At 39.2% G+C, this 16482-nt stretch overlaps 1 pseudogene; it reads right to left on the bottom strand.

Moving 5' to 3' along the window:
* Positions 1 to 12747, bottom strand: part of LOC110320147 — a 75556-nt pseudogene extending 62809 nt beyond the window's left edge.
* Between the last annotated feature and the right edge of the window lie 3735 nt (positions 12748 to 16482).

The following is a 16482-nucleotide window of genomic DNA, read 5'->3' as shown; positions in this document are numbered from 1 at the left end:
GCACATGCCAGCAAGATTTTGCTGAAAGGATCCTGATATATCTGTCTCATTTGAGGCTACGCCAGTGCCTGGTAAACACCGAAATGGATGATCACAGCCAGCTACTGGATGGAACACAGGGTCCCCAATGGAGGAACTAGAGAAAGTACCCAAGGAGCTGAAGGGGTCTGCAACCCAACCCTATAGGTATAACAACAATATCAACTAACCAGTACCCCCAGAGCTCATGTCTCCAGCTGCATATGTAGCAGAAGATGGCCTACTTGGCCATCATTGGGAAGATAGGCCCCTTGGTCTTGCAAACTTTATATGCCCTAGTACAGGGGAAGGCCAGGGCCAAGAAGTGGGAGTGGGTGGGTAGGGGAACAGGGTGGGGAGGTATAGGGGACTTTCGGGATAGCATTTGAAATGTAAATGAAGGAAAATCTAATAAAAAATTTTAAAAAATAATTAATATCCCATTATTAAAATATAAATTCATTATAGTTTTCTAAACTACTTTGAAATATTTTTACTTATGCATTTTACCATATGGGTATTAAAGAGTTCTTAAAATTATAATTAATAGCATTCTGCCCTGTCCTTTATGCTGTAGCAGACCCCTTCAGCTCCTTGGGTACTTTCTCTAGCTCCTCCATTGGGGCCCTGTTTTACATCCAATAGATGATTGTGAGCATCCACTGGCATAGCCTCACAAGAGACAGCTCTATCAGGGTCCTGTCAGCAAAATCTTGCTGGCATATGCAATAGTATCTGGGTTTGGTGGTTGTTTATGGAATGGATCCCTGAGTGGGACCGTCTCTGGATGGTCCTTCCTTCCATTTCAGCTCTGAACATTATCTCTGTAACTCCTTCCATGAGTATTTTGTTCCCCATTCTAAAAAGGAATGAGGTAGTCACACTTAGGTCTTCCTTCTTCTTGAGCTTCATGTGTTTTGCAAATTGTATCTTGGGTATTGAAAGTTTCTTGGTTACTATACACTTATCAGTGAGTACATATCATATGTGTTCTTTTGTGATTGGGTTACCTCACTCAGGATGATATCCTCCAGATCCGTCCAAATCTTTACCAATCCTAAATCAGACAAGGGACTAATGTGCAATATATATATATCTCAAGAAGATGGACTCCAGAAAATCAAATAACCCTATTTAAAAATGGGGCACAGAGCCAAACAAAGAATTCTCTACTGAGGGAAAACGAATAGCTCGGAAGCACCTGAAAACAATGTTTAACATCCTTAATAATTAGGGAAATGCAAATCAAAACAACTCTGGGATTCCACCTCATATCAGTCAGGATGGCTAAGATAAAAAATTTCAGATGACAACATATGCTGGAGAAGATTTTGAAAAAGAGGAACATTCCTCCATTTTTGTTGGGATTGCAAGCTGGTACAACCACTCTGGAAATCAGTCTGGCAGTTCCTTAGAAAATTGGACATAGTACTATGGGAAGATCCAGCAATTCCTCTCCTGGTCATATACCCAGAAAATATTCCAACTTGTAATAAGGTCACATGCTCCACTATGTTCAGAGCAGCCTCATTTTTTAATAGCCAGAAGCTGGAAAGAACCTAAATGTCCCCCAATAGAGGAATTGATATAGAAAATGTGGTACATTTACAGAATGGAGTACTACTCAGCAATTAAAAACAATGAAATCATGAAATTCTTAGGCTAGGGCAGACTCTTAGGTGGTCTGCTCCAGTGAAGATACTATATCCTGACCCATTCTAGAAGACCAGCTAAACTCAGGGGATAAGAACCCCACTGTTGTATCTTCTGACCCCTACTCCAGAGTTTCATAACTGCTGCTGAAAGGCCAGCAGACCCATCATGTACCAAAACCCTTACCATCCCAAATACCACTCCCCTTCCCTTGCTTCCCTGCCTTCTGCCCCTTCTGCCTGGTCCTTTCTGCTGGGGCAGATTCTCAGCTAGTTTGCTCCAGTGAAGACACCATATCCTATTCCATCCTAGAGAACCTGTATATCATTCAGAGTAGTTGAGGATCAGCTGCACTCAGAATAGTTGGACAACAGCTTGACTACTTCACTGAAGACCCAACAGTCTGAAGGCCTCCCAGGAGATCTACTGCAGCCAGGACAACAAATCAACAACTTCTCTGCTGCAGAGAAGAGACACTTCTCTTCCCCAGTGAAGAGCCCAAGTTGCAAGGCCCCACAGGTAATCTGATATAGCCAGGGCTGGAAGCCTACCAGGAGAACTGAAGCAAAACATGGAAAAAAGAGGTAAATTCCAGACAGTCACCTAGACCAACACACACCAGGGATATCCAGATGGTGAAAGGCAAGTGCAAGACCATAAGCAACAGAAGCCAGTATATGTGGGCATCATCAGAACCCAGTTCTCCCACCACAGCAAGCCCTGAATACAACAACATACCTGAAAATCGGGAAGCTGACCTAAAGTCGTATCTCATAAAGATAATAGAGTCCTTTAAAGAGGATATCAATAACTCACTAAAAGGAAAACACAGGTAAACAGGTAAAAGAATTAAATAATGTGATCCAAGACCTAAAAGTGGAAGTAGAAACAATAAAGAAAACACTAATGGAGACCAACATGGAAATGGAAAACCTAGGAAAGAGGTCAGGATTTACAAATTTAAGTATCACCAACAGAATGCAAGGGTTAGAAGGGAGAATTTTAGGTGTAGAAGCTACTGTAGAAGAGATTGACACAACTGCCAAAGAAAATTCAAAACATAATAAAAACTCCTAACCCAAAGCATCCAGGAAATTCAGGATACAATGAAAAAACCAAATCTAAGAATAATCAGAGTAGAGGAGAATGAAGATTCCCAGATCAAAGCACCTGAAAATGTCTTCAACAAAATCATGGAAGAAAACTTATCCAACCTAAAGAAAGAGATGGCTTAAAGGTACAAGAAGCCTATAGAACACCAAATAAATGGGACCAGAAAAGAAAATCTACTCATCATATAATAATCAAAACATTAAATATACATGACAAAGAAATAATATTAAAAGCTACAAGGGAAAAGGGCCAAGTAATGTACAAAGGTAGACCTATCAGAATTACACCAGACTTCTCAATAGAAACAGTAAAAGCCAGAAGAGCCTGCTGAGAAGTCATGCAGACTCAAAGAGAACACAAATGCCATACTCAGCAAAATTCTCAATCAACATAGATGGAGAAACCAAAATATTACAGGACAAAACCAAATTCAAACACTATCTATCTACTAGTCTAGCCTTACAGAGGATCCCTCAGCAAATTTCTCAATCAACATAGATGGAGAAACCAAAATATTATAGGACAAAACCAAAGTCAAACAGTGTCAATCTACTATTCTAGCCTTACAGAGGATCCTAGAAGAAAAACTCCCACACAACGAAGTTACCTGCACCAAAGAAAGGACAAGATATTAAGCATCTCACAGCAAAGCCAAAAGGAGAGAGCCACAAAAAGTCATCTACAAAAACAAACATATCAGTAACCAAGAGTCATCTCTCTTGAAGATCTCTCAATATTAATGAATTAAACTCACCTATAAAAAGACATAAGCTAACAGACTAGATATGCAAACAAGTTCCAACATTTTCCTGCATACAAGAAACACAACCTCAATAACAAAGAAAGAAACTCTCTCAGAGTAAAAGGATGGGAAAAGGTCTTCTAAGAAAATGGTCCCAGAAAACAAGCATGGGTTGCCATCCTAATATCCACTAAAATAGACATTCAACTAAAAGTTATCAAGTGTGATGAAGAAGGACACTTCATGTTCATCAAGGGGAAAATCCACCAAGAGAAAGTGTCAATTCTGAACATCTATGCCCCGAGTGGAAGAGCACCCACATTAATAAAAGAAACTTTACTAAAGCTCAAAACACACATTGAACTCCACACAATAATAGGGCTAGTCTTCAACACCCCACTCTCACCAATGGACACGTCATTGAAACAGAAACTAAACACAGACATCGTGAAAATAAGAGAGGATATGAACCAAATGAATTTAACACATATCTACAGAACATTTCACCCCAAAACAAAAGAATACAGCTTCTTTTCAGAACCTCATGGTACCTTCTCCAAAACTGTCCATATAATCAGCCATATAATTGACAACACAACCTTCAACTGATACAAGAAGACTGAAATAATACCATGCATCCTATCAGATCACCACTGCCTAAAGCTGCTCTTCTATAACAACAAAAATTACATAAAACCCCCAATACATGGAAACTGAACAACTCTTTACTAAATGATAACTTGGTCAGGGAAAAAAATAAAGAAATTAAAAAATTCCTGGAATTTAATGAAAATGTTGACACGTGATACCCAAACTTATGGGACACAATGAAAGCAGTGTTTAGACGAAAATTTATAGCACTAAGTACCCTGGTAAAGAAATTTAAGAGATCTTACACTAACAACTTAACAGCACACCTGAGAGCTCTAGAAAAAAAGAAGAAGAAAAATGAAGCAAACTCACCCAAGAGGAATAGAAGCCAGGAAAAACTCAGGGCTGGAATCAACCAAATAGAAGCCAAGAACACAATACAAAGAATCAACAAAACCAAAAGCTGGTTCTTTGAGAGAATCAACAGGATAAATAAACCCCTAGCCAAGCTAGCTAATGGGCCTAGAGGCAGTATCCAAATTTAAAAAATCAGAAACAAAAAGGGAAACAGCAACAGAAACTGGGGAAATTAAAAAAAAAATCACCAGATCCTACCATAAAAGCCTATACTCAACAAAACTGGAAAATCAAAATGAAATGGATGGTCTTCTAGACAGATGTAGTAACATACCAAAGTTGAATCAAGAGCAGGTTAACTATCTAAAAAGTATCATATCACACAAGGAAATGGAGAGGAGACTGAGGAAAAGAAGTTTCAGCAACAGGGCCAAAGTTGGTTCCAGCTCTAGTGTTTGTCCCAAGAACTGACACTATAACTGAGGCTATGAAGCACTCACAAAAAAGGACCTATCATGACTGCCCTCTGAAAAACTCAACAAGCAGCAGAAAGACTAAGATGCAGTTATTTGCACCTACCCAAAGGACAGAAGCAGCTGACCTCTGATGTTGAATTAAGGAAGGTGGAAAGAAGCTGAGGAGAAGGGTGACCCTATAAGAAGACCTGCACTCTCAACTAAGCTGGACCCTGAGACCTCTTAAACGCTGGACCATCAGCATATACTAGCTGATATGGGGCCTTCAACTCACATACAGCAGAGGACTGTTGAGTCTGTGTTCATTCAGAGATGATGCACCTAACTCTCAAGAGACTGGAGGCCCCAGGCAGTTTAGAGGTCAGGTGGGATGGGGTTTGGGGACATCCATGTGGAGACAGGGTGCAGGGAGGAGGTATGGGATATGCAATAGTCGGAGAATGAATTGTGAAGGAGAATAAAATATAGAGTGTAAAAAATAAATTAATTTATTTATAAAACATAGGACTATACTCACAATGTTCATAAATTTAACCTACTGCAAATTTCCAAACCTAATTTAAACAGAATTAAAACTTAGTTTAATCTCTTAAGCAGAATATTAAAATAAAAATTTAGGTAAGGGGGTTTTATACATTAAATTCATAAGAAAAAGTAGATACTACCTAACTGTCTGTCTAGATACAAAAACTGATAGTCTCCCCCTCAGAAAAAGATTTAGGGTTTTCTTTTTTTCTTGTTAACCAACCCAAGGAACACAAGGATTACCTGCTGCTGACCTATGCCACAATCCTGAAAATATAATCAGAAGTAGCAGGAGCTCCTAAAACCCCACAGGATATTCTGTGTTCACCATTTCTTTCTTTCTTTTTTTTTTTTAAACCAATATTTGTGTATACCTTGATCATGAAAGTTTAAAACCCTGAAGAAAGCTCCATTGCTTCAGAATGGTCACCCTAAAGTGTTTGAGTGGCTACATCAATCTAGTTGAGTATTGTTTTTAATTAATGTTCATTACAGTAATGTGATTTTCTATGAAAGTATTATTGCTTGCTTAAGTGTACATAAATGAATAAGGCCTGTTTTTGTTTATCAAGCAGGCTGAGCACTGTAATTATTCCAGTGACTTCAGTGATGTTTGTAATTATGAGACTGACCATTAAGAAGCATTTTACTTATGCCAAAAATCTTCTGCTGATGAAGTCAGGAAACTCATACATTTAGGAAAGATACCAAATTTAAGCTATTTAAATAATAATTATAAAAACTAAAACTTTAATGTTAGAATTAGACTTTTCATATACAGTTCCTGTGTAAATATAAGGTTCTGTTAATGCCCTTTAGGTTTTAAGGACCAGCAGGGGTTTGGGACATAGTACACATTCAGCATAGGCTTTTTTTAACTGCTAGATTAATTAGGGTAATAAAGTACTTCAAATATGAATTTAAAATATTCAAATGTACCCTTTGAATCAGAAGAATCATTATAAATGAATTGTTTTGAATCAAGAGCCTTTATTTTATTATAGAGGTAAGGAATAACACATAGGTCCACTCTGATAGAAATCAACCTCACACCATGGGTCTCTTCACATGGCTACACATCTATCCCATTTACTATATCCTTTATCAATACTGTAAACCAGTATGTGTCTACCCATGTTTTGTGAACTGTACTAGCATATCAATCAAATTCAAGAAGGTTGTTATAGTAACTCTACTTTACAGTCACCCCATCAGAAGTAGAAGGAGCAATCCACAATTACAAAGAGAATCTGAAGATGGTGTTCTCTTATGCTATTGAGGCCTTAACTCATGGGATGTGGTTTAAACTATCAGTTAATCATTACAGAACTCAATTTAGTTAAGATATTCACTTGCTAGTTTCAGGAAAACTACTCGGTGTGTGAAAAAGTATTCTAAAATTTTGGTGATACTCTTTTGTGTTCAGTGCTGACTGTTTAAGAAATGAACATGTATTTATATTTATGACATAAAAGCAAAAGTTCCAGTAGCAAGAAAGGATTTGTGGTAAGGATAGAGCAGTGTGTTTAAAACCAACTTCAAAATAGTAGTTAAGTGGGGAGGGAAAACTGGAGATATGTGGCTTTGCTAACAATACACTAACTTTTCCTTTTCCTATTTTCCTATATATATATATATATATATATATATATATATATATATATATATATAGTCATCCAGCTGGCTCTGGCTAGGTAGAAAATACCATAACAAGACAGTATTTTACTCTAATGTAATATTATTATCTCTTCATTTTCTTTTCAATTTTCTTTCTGGGCATCAATAAGTATAAAGTACTTTTGCAGATGTTTAATTCACAGCCATCATGTTCTGAACCTTGTTCAAGGCTTGAGATTAACCTTGTGGTAGAAAAGTGATTGTTGTTCTTGTGAGACAGATGGTATTTCATGGAACAGAAAGCAGTGATTTGCATATACTGGGCCCTATGACAAAATACAGAATACTTTACTCTTAATCCAATTTACTAGTTGTTTTATCCTGACATTTACTTATGCTGATGCTTCCAAAGAGCCTTTCAAATGCCTATAATTGTGGGGTGGTGAGCTATGATTGGAGACCTGATCTCTGTTCTAGCTCAGGCTAAAAACTGGTGACCCATCAGGTGGCTGTCACCTGCAAGGGACAGCAGGAGTTTGACCACGCCCCTTCAGCTCCTTGCTCCTGTCACATAGCTACAGACTCACACAACCCCACACCGCACCCCCCTGCAGAGAGGTCTGTGGCCATTAATCATGTAGGTGCAGTACCAAGCCCTCCCACATGCAGATAAGGTATCTGCAAGCTCTCAGACCAAGTCAATGAGAAGAACCTACTGTCAGACACTGACCCTCCCCAAAACTGTATATAAGAATCCTTTCCAGGAAGAATAAAGGTGTGAGAAAACTATTTCATCTGAGAGCTTCTGTCATAAAAGCTGTAACACTGGGGCTTGGGAAGAGGTCTGCTCTCCTGAAGGGAAGCACCTTCTGAAGCTCTCCCGCCCCCACCCCCCACCCCCACCCACCACCCTGCACTCCTTGCTGGCTGGTTGGACTCTCATCTGCTCAGCACAGCCCACGGGCTACTTGGAGTAACTGAGACAGCAATAGTGGCAACAGAGATGGAGCCAGCTTCAACAGCAGAGCCAAAGGAGATGACTCCTCCTTCCTGCTTGCACTCTTTCCCCTTTGCCTGAACACACGAACCCAGCCAGTCCAGAGACCTCTGTGGAAAGCCTCCGATACACAGGCCTACATATAATTTTCCTAATTTTTTCTCATTTTTTTCATTTCTCTATATATGGATATCTAATCATACCAACACACTATAAGGTACTTTTGGATCTTTGTAAGTTTCTCAAGTTGTAAAATTAGAATATCTCCTTATCCTTGCTTAAGAAATATGGAATATTCTATTTCAACTATATTCCCTTATTAGGATTGTAATTCTATCATGTGTGAGACTAGTCCAACAAAGACTGGCTGTTATATAATCTGACACAGAAGAACCAAGTCCTAGCTGCCACGGAGAGTGTTCACAAGAAGACTTTAGAATGGCAATAAGATATGCAGTGACATAGCCAAGCAGACATTTGAGTTTATTTACAAAAATAATATATTTATATTTTGTCTTTTTCTTCCCATTATGTGCATGGACTTCCTGTATTTACAGAATAAACTTTGGAGTGCTTCCAAATTTAGAAGAAACTTTGATTATATCTCTAAGATGAAAATGAGACTGGGATGTGGGGTTGGTAAACACTGAGTTTTCTGTGAGTCAGTCATATTTTACTTATATTTTTTACTCATTAGGCAGACAATCCCTTTAAAAGGACTAGTGCATATAGAACCTACAAGTAAACACAGGTAGCGAATGTCACAATAGCCTACACATCTTTGCAGGAAATTGGATTTCAGAACATATTGAATGTTAAAAATCTCATGTCTTTTTATCACAATGACACAGGACTGAAACATGGCAGAAGGCCATAAACTGGCTATGTTCGAGACAAATCTGCCATGAGTTGTAAATGTAAACTATTTGCAATGCCATCCTGGGACTATAATATTCCCTAAAGATTTTACACCTGGATCTTGGTTGTTTTAAAAGATTCATTTCACATTTTCAGATATTCTTGGCCAGTCTTGTTATCAGGTGAAGTTGTTTGCAATGTGAGTGGATATTAATATTGGGAAAATTACTGGAAAAAATAGCATCAACATAAAATGCATGTCTAGTATGTATCAGGTACTAGTAGATCTTTTGAATGCTCTGGGAGGTGGGCCAGTGAGTAAGAATGCTTGTTTTCCAAGCATGAGGAACTGAGTTTGAATCTTTAGCACATGGCTATGCATGCTTATAACTCCAGTATTGAGGGGGAATTACAGACAGAGCCTGGGAGGTTGCTAGCCAGTTTGCTTAGTCATAATGGAGAGTTTCTGAATCAGTAAGAGACACATTCCTAAGACAACAACATATAGGAAGATAATTCACCATCCTTCTATGATCTGAGTATGTAGTGTTGAGGTAGCACAGTCACAAACACACACACAAACACACACACACACACACACACACACACACACACACACACACTCCTCACATAGTATAAATATACATGCAAGCATATTTTTTAAGCCTACAGGTTGACATGTAATTAATAAATTCTGCTAAGGATATTTTGAATTGTGTTTTAACAATGAATTAGACATATGAGTATGTGGGTATTAAAGCTTTATGCACCTCAAGAATCTAGATTATATTTGTTGAAATACCAACCTTGATCCAAGGCAGAATAAGAAATTAAAGAACAAATATTCTTACAGAAGGCATTTAAGTACCTTTTAAAATAATTCAAACCAAACACTTAATCATTATTATATGCATTCTACAGGAATGGTAGAAACTCTACCAATTTTAAAGGTGAAGAGTGACCCTTATGTTTCCATAAGCCCACTGTTGATTTCAGACAGTAATCTTTATTATAGTTTTGCTAAATTTATGCTTTGATATATTTTTTTCCGGGTGCTCTCTTATACTGAAGTGAGTTATGAATAAGCAGAGATTTCATTTATTACTTCTTATTCACTCATTACCACCTGGAGTATTAATGTATACTGGGAAACAGTAAAAATCTGATCTCTGCATTTTTAAAAGAAGGAAGAAACAGTTCTCTTATAAATGTTCTTAGCTAGTGTGTTTTTTTAAAAGATCAGCTACAAATAGATTATAACAAGAAAGAACTATGTTTGCTTCTATATTGTCATATGGAAAAATTATTTTTCATGTCCTTTCATTGTGACTACAGTTTCCATAATGTTTAAGGTATTTGGTTATAGCAGAAACAATTTTAAATGATATTTATAAACATGACATGTTATTTACATTTATAATATCTTATTTCCCTCCTCTGTATAGAAAATTGCAATATTCATCTTTTGGAGCTATGTATGGATTAATAATTAATATATCCCAAATAGATAAGTTCAATGTCTAGTTTAAAGCAGTATTCTATAAAAGTTTTTTCTTTAGTTGTTTATTTTTAGCATAGTTGCTACAAATGCTAAGTAGGTGAAGGAAAGGGTAAGAGCAACTTTGGGTAAATCCCCTTTGGAGCTCAGTCCTGAGGCTTGAATTTGGATTGGCAGAGAGGACAGCAAGCAGAGTGGTGTACAAACAGTGTGATATTGTTATGGAAGCAGGAACATTCTGTGTATTAGACACTAATTAAATTTAAAAGAAGTCCCTGTTAATGAAAACATGGGACATCTAGAAAAATGGGTATGATACCTTCAGCAATTTATTGATATTTTGTACTGTGCTGTGGGTATGTGAGATTCCAATCTAAGAGGATTTCTTTTCCTAGCACATATAGCTTCCTATCCAACTCCCTTTATTCCTAATTTCACCAGCCAAGCAAATGGAACAATGCAAATAGGGAAAATGCCCAAGATCACAACTAGCTGAAAGGAGTTAAAAATAAGTGCTAGAGCAGAACTAATATTTGCAAAGCAGCATCTACCAACCAGGGAGAAACTACTTTAAAATGATGACATTATAGAGAAAAAAGAATTTATGACTAAAAGAGAAAAGATGGGTAAGTGTAGAGAACATACTTGGATAAACAAATGTAAAAGTCAGGTCAATAGATCAGTATAAGAGAGACCCAGAATATTGTGTGAAGGGAGCATATTGCATTCCCATGCACCAAACTGTGAGTAAGTACTGCATTGAAAAATGTTAACACAGATTTCTCTTTTTCCTTGAAGACAGTGATTCAGGAAAGCCAATGGCATTTGTCTTTGTACTGAGAGAGTTGATCGGAAGTAAAGAAGTGTTACAAGGTCTTTGACAAAACAAATGAAGCTATATTCAGCTTTCACTGTATATATATAAAAAAATTCTGTCATTGGTTCTCTTCTACTTACCTATCAATAAGTAGCCCAGAGGGCATAGATTTTAGAACTCTCTCACAGGTAGAGAAGATATATCTTTTATCTGTGACAAGCAGGTTAGGTATAAGTATGGATGGCAGAGAAGAATAAAGGAAAAAAAAAGAATCCCTATAATCTTCAGTCATGGAGTTACAATGAGGTAAAAAAAACAGGAGATGAACAAATACAGTTCATTTTTTAATATTTTTATTAGATATTTTCTTTATTTACATTTCAAATCCCCTTTCTTAGTTTCCTCTGAAAATCCCCTATTCCCTCCCCGTCCCCCTATTCCCCAACCCACCCATTCCTGCTTCCTGGCCCTGGCATTCCCCTATACTGGTACATAGAACCTTCACAAGACCAAGGGCTTCTCAACCGATTGATGGCCCACTCGGCCATCTTATGCTACATATGCAGCTAGTGACACAAGTCCCACAATACGTTTTCTTTGATTGGTGGTTTAGTCCCATGAAGCTATGGGGATACTGGTTAGTTCATATTGTTGTTCCTCATATAAGGCTGCAAACCCCTTCAGCTCCTTGGGTACAACCCCTCTAGCTCCTTCATTGGGGACCCTGTGTTCTGTCAAATGGATGACTATGAGCATCCACTTCTGTATTTGCCAGGCACCAGCATAGCCTCAGAAGAGATAGCTATATCAGGGTTCTGTCAGCTAAATCTTGGTGGCATATGCAATAGTGTCTGGGTTTGGTGGTTGTATATGGGATAGATCCCCATGTGGGGCAGTCTCTGGATGGTCCTATCTTCTGTTTCAGCTCTGAACTTTGTCTCTGTAACTCCTTCCATGGGTATTTTGTGGGGAATTTGGCTATGCACACACAGGCTGGTCTCCAGTTGAGTTGAGGTCTGAACCCTGAAATGGGTGATAATTCACTTACATGACACAGTAGGCATTCCCTCACATTCCTGGAACTCTGACTTCTGCCTAAGTTACTGCCCCCCACAGCCCCCACAAGAGAAGCATGACTAGAAGTCATGTAGGCAATGGCCCAAGCTTCTGACCTTCAGGCTAAACTCCTCTCCAGTTACCTTGCAACAGTAAAGACTATAAAAAGGGCTCTTCAGCCCCTGCTTGCTCTCTTATGTTGGGTTCTCCCTCTAAACGGTGTCCTGCCTCTTACAGGCACGCTGGGGGTCGCTCCCCAGATCAGCCAGAGTACAGCGTCCTCGGACCGCCCACTGTCAACGCCCACTCGTCGCCCGGACCAACCACTAATGTCATCACACCTACTCGATTGGACCCGCCTTCTGGACACAGCTCCGCGGAGGACCGGACCGCGCCATTCCGCCATTGAGACATGGAACATTGCGCCATGCAGCTCTGAGAGAGACACTCAGCAGAGACAATGGACACGTGGGGGAGGGTTGGGTTCTCCTGCGTGTAATCAATAAATCATAATAATCTTTCTTGCAGGTCATCTTATTTCAGGAAGATTAGCTCTGCAGTCTGAACCCACCCCAAGGTGTTCTGCGCACACAGACAGGCGTCAGTCTGTGTGCAGGCAGAAACACTACACTCTTACTTCTTACTCTATTGTCTCCCACACTCTCACCCCTCTCTCCTCTCTCTTTGTCATTTCTCCTCTCTCCTCTCTTCTCCTCACTCTTCTCTCTTACTCTTTCACTCTAGCCTTCTCTCTCTCTCTCTCTCTCTCTCTCTCTCTCTCTCTCTCTCTCTCTCTCTCTCCCTTCCTTCTCCCTGCCTTTCTATAATAAAGCTCTAAAACCATAGACAGTCTCTGCTCAAGATCCACTGTGCTCACTCTCATCAGTGTTGGGAACCTCTTCCCTCATCCCTCTCTCCCATGACCCAGGTGGCTTTAGCGAAGTAGCTCTGGGAATCGCAAGTAGGGCTGTCCCTTTCCTTCCCCTGAAAAGTGGGTTGGAGGTTTAGATGCCCACCCGCAGATGAGTGGAAGGAAGATAGCAGTCCTCCCACACCTGACTGACCAGAGAATAGGTGAACCTATGGCGGGTGTGCGTCTTCTCCTCCCACTGTTCCCCAGGGCCCCCCTTTTTAGTTCCCAACAGTATTTTGTTCCCCATTCTAAGAAGGAACATAGTATCCACACTTTGGTCTTCTTATTGAGGGTCATGTGTTTTGCAAATTGTATCTTGGGTAGTCTAATTTTCTGGGTTAATATCCACTTATCAGTGAGTGCATATCATTTGTGTTCTTTTGTGATTGGGTTACCTCACTCAGGATGATATCCTCCAGATCCATGTATCTTAACATTTCATAAATTTGCCTTAACATTTTATAAATTCATTATTTTTAATAGCTGAGTAGTACTCCATTTTGTAAAAGTACCACATTTCTGAATCCATTCTTCAGTTGAGGAACATCTGGGTTCTTTCCAGCTTCTGGCTATTATAAATAAGGCTGCTATGAACATAGTGGAGCATGTATCCTCTTTACAAGTTGGAAGATCTTCTGGGCATATTCCCAGGAGAGGTATTGCTGGATCTTCTGGTTAGGACTGTGTCCAAGTTTCTGAGGAAAAGCCAGACTGATTTCCAGAGTAGTTTTACCAGCTTACAATCATACCAACAGTGGAGGAGTGTTCCTCTTTCTCTACATCCACTCCAGCATCTGCTGTCACCCGAATTTTTTATCTTAGACATTCTGACATATGTGAGGTGAAATCTCAGGGTTTTTTCTTTGTTTAGATCTGTACCCCATTTTTAATAGGGTTATTTAGTTTCTTAGAGTCTAACTCCTTCAGTTCTTTATATATATTGGATATTAGACCCTATCAGTTTTAGGATTCATAAAGATCTGTTCCTAATCTACTTGTTGCCTTTTTTGTTTTATTGACAGTGTCCTTTGCCTTACAGATGCTTTGCAATCTTATGAGATCCCATTTGTCGATTCTCCATCTTGTAGCACAAGCCATTGCTGTTCTGTTCAGGATTTTTTTCCCCTGTGCCCATATTTTGAGGATCTCCCCCATTATCTCCTCTTTCTCTTTCTCTGGTTTTATGTGGAGTTCCTTGATCTACTTTGACTTGAGCTTTGTACAAGGAGATAAGAATGGATCAATTAGCATTCTTCTACATGATAACTGCCAATTGAGCCACCACCATTTGTTGAAAATGCTGTCTTTTTCCCACTGGATGGTTTTAGCTCCTTTGTCAAAAATCAAGTAACCATAGGTGTGTGGGTCCATTTCTGTGTCTTCAGTTCTATTCTATTGATCTGCCTGTCTATTGCTGTACCAGAACCAAGCAGTTTTTTTTAATCACAATTGCTCTGTAGCACAGCTTGAGGTCAGGTATGACGATTCTACCATAGCTTCTTTTATTGTTCAGAATAGTTTTTGCTATCCTAGGTTTTTTTGTTATTCCAGATGAATTTGCAAATTGCTCTTTCTAACTCTGTTAAGATTTGAGTTGTAATTTTGTTGGGGGTTGCATTGAATCTATAGATTGCTTTAATTAGAAATACAGTTCTTTACTTCACTTGATGTTATTTTGAAAATGTATTTTTAATAGTTATCTTAAGTATTATCTGTATATGTGAGAATGTCTGGGTGAGCAAATGACTTCTGTGTGGACTTGTCTGCAGAGGTCTTGTGAAGGCATTGGATCTCCTAGAACTGGAGATGCAGGTTGTTGTGAGCTGCATCATTGTTCTAAGAACTAAACTTGGGTCTTCTGGAAGATTAGCAAAATGTTTAAGCTCTGGGCTATCACTTTAGCTTTTTGGTTGTGATGTTTCTCTACTTTCCTTTCCTTTCCTTTCCTTTCCTTTCCTTTCCTTTCCTTTCCTTTCCTTTCCTTTCCTTTCCTTTCCTTTCCTTTCCTTTCCTTTCCTTTCCTTCCCTTCCCTTCCCTTCCCTTCCCTTCCCTTCCCTTCCCTTCCCTTTCCTCTTTCTTTCTTTCTTTCTTTCTTTCTTTCTTTCTTTCTTTCTTTCTTTCTTTCTTATAGAGACAAAAGACATAAGGTAAGAGAGGTTGGGAGGTGGTAGTTGGCTATCTGACTGAGCATCTTGTTAGGGTATCTATTTCTTCCAATGCATTATTAGTGGGCTAGGGCTCTGAATGATTTATCACAAGGCACTGCCTTGTTTTTTGATTGCTCTAGTGATCACATAAAGTTTAAGTTGGATTGGATTTTTTAATTTTAAACTTCTAACTAGTGAGGAGACAGGAATGAAGCACAGTTGCTGTTATACAAAATAAAATGTACAAGATTAGATTTCTGCAAAATTGATTAGTAATGTGAGGCAAAGTCACAGAGTCTCCTTTTATACACTGATTTACAATTCAAAGTTGAAGACATTCATATAGTTGTGACATTTCTGTCCTGTGTTTCACTTCTGCAAAGTTATTTTTAAAATTTTTGTTAGATATTTTCTTCATTAACATTTCAACTGGTATTCCAAAAGTCCCCTATACCCTCCCCCGACCCTGTTCTCCATACCCACCCACTCCCACTTCTTGGGCCTGGCTTTCCCCTGTACTTGGGCATATAAAGTGTGCAAAACCAAGGGACATCTCTTCCCAATGATGGCCGACTAGGTCATCTTATGCTATATATGCAGCCAGTGACCTTAGCTCTTGGGGTGCTGGTTAGTTGATATTGTTGTTCCACCTATGGGGTTGAAGACCCCTTCAGCTCCTTGGGTCATTTCTCTAGCTCCTCCATTGAGGGCCCTGTATTCCATCCTATAGATGACTGTGAGCATCCACTTCTGTATTTGCCAGGCACTGGCATAGCCTCACAGGAGACAGCTACTTCAGGAACCGTTCAGCAAAATCTTGCTGGCATATGCAATAGTGTCTGGGCTTGTTGGCTAATTATGTGATGGATTCCCAGGTTGGATAGTCTCTGGATGGTCCACCCTTTTGACTTAGCTCCAATTTTTTAGCACACCCAGGACCTTAGGATCACTGAGGAGAGTAGGCCTCCACAGAGAGCTCTGAACCTGGGACTCAGCTGAGAGCACCATCATGTATCCCAGATCTCACAGAGACCAGTCTGAGGAGAGCATGTGGGCCACAGAAGGAACACAGTTTCTTGAACTGGGTCCCTTCAGGCCTTCAT

Source organism: Mus pahari, chromosome 4 (genome assembly GCF_900095145.1).
Source record: "Mus pahari chromosome 4, PAHARI_EIJ_v1.1, whole genome shotgun sequence".
NCBI classification, from domain to species: domain Eukaryota; kingdom Metazoa; phylum Chordata; class Mammalia; order Rodentia; family Muridae; genus Mus; species Mus pahari.
This window is presented reverse-complemented; position numbering and strand designations above follow the sequence as displayed.